Raw genomic sequence first — 1,235 nt, 5'->3', positions numbered from 1 at the left:
TTTATGGTTTGATTTCTTTGTATGTATGGATCACTTGGGTTGTTACCAACATCTGGTGAAAATTTCATGTCATTAACACCTCTAGTAATATATTTACTGAGAAAAATGGTGACGTGTTCAATACTTATTTTACCCGCTGTACTTTTCATTGAACTGCAGTTGGTTTGATTTTATTCATTTATAGTTTTTTTTTTAACAATAACAAGCCAGAAAGAAAAAAAAGGCAGAAAATGGATATGAAAAATGACTTTACTTCTTGAATTTTTTAACTTAAGGAGTAAAAAGTACAGATAACTTTGTGAAAATGTAAGGAGTAGAAATAAAAGTTCAGATGAAAAAAATAGTTACTCAAATACAGTGTAGATAATGAAAAATTCTACTTAAGTACACTAACAAGTATTTGTACTTTATGACTTTACAACTCTGACCACAGCAAACATGTCATCCATGTAGAAGTTTTTTTACTTTGAAAAAAAATTAACATTTTTAACCATGAGTGTTTGAAATGTTTTCAGTGTTTCCCCTACATTACTCGCCTCAGCTGGGAGCTTGTTGAAAGGAAATGAAGGGGTGCTGCTTTTGTTTGTGAAGGTAAACATAATGCTGCAGTGATTGCAGTGTACCAGTGATTGTTGACAAGAACATAATTTTTTTTTTTAAACAGCTCTTGGTGCATCTAATACTGTTTGCAAAGTGCAAAATGAACACTTGAAGTTAAATGTCTTTAATGCATTTTCAGGTTGCCATGTTTGTATGTGCTTTTAGATTTAGAGTTAAGTAAAAAATAAGACAAGGTTTAATAAAGGGATGGGTCACATTTCTGAAGAGGTGTTCTGTGGAGCTATCAGTATCTAACCTGCAGTAGTAATACCCCAGCGCAGTGGTTCCCAAACTTATCTTCTGACCCACAAAATATCCATGGCAAAAACTTGTGACCCCAAATATTACTGGTCTGAGTACACAAACTTCGATAATAACCCTAAAAACACAGGCTTTTTGACAATCTAAACAGCTGGTACACAAATGTAAATACTTATCTATACTTATTTTGCGTTTTTGTAATAATTATAGGGAAAATATTACATCAGCAATTATTTTATTACCCTTTAAATTGATTTCTGGAGATTATCCAAGGTACTTCATGACACATAATTGGGTCCCAAGCCCAACTTTGGGAACCAAAGTGCACTGGTTCCCAAACTCAGCTTTTGACCCACAACATAGTACAAAACAGT

At 33.0% G+C, this 1,235-nt stretch overlaps 1 protein-coding gene across 1 annotated transcript in view; it reads right to left on the bottom strand.

The window, feature by feature from the left end:
* The window catches only part of fam135b (family with sequence similarity 135 member B), a gene marked incomplete in the record, with an annotated part of 86,586 nt that overhangs the window by 61,020 nt on the left and 24,331 nt on the right, over positions 1 to 1,235 (bottom strand).

The sequence above is a fragment of the Austrofundulus limnaeus genome, unplaced genomic scaffold, assembly GCF_001266775.1.
Source record: "Austrofundulus limnaeus strain Quisiro unplaced genomic scaffold, Austrofundulus_limnaeus-1.0 Scaffold699, whole genome shotgun sequence".
NCBI lineage: Eukaryota > Metazoa > Chordata > Actinopteri > Cyprinodontiformes > Rivulidae > Austrofundulus > Austrofundulus limnaeus.
The sequence above is the reverse complement of the archived record's forward strand: the minus strand, read 5'-3'. Positions and strand labels throughout refer to the sequence as shown.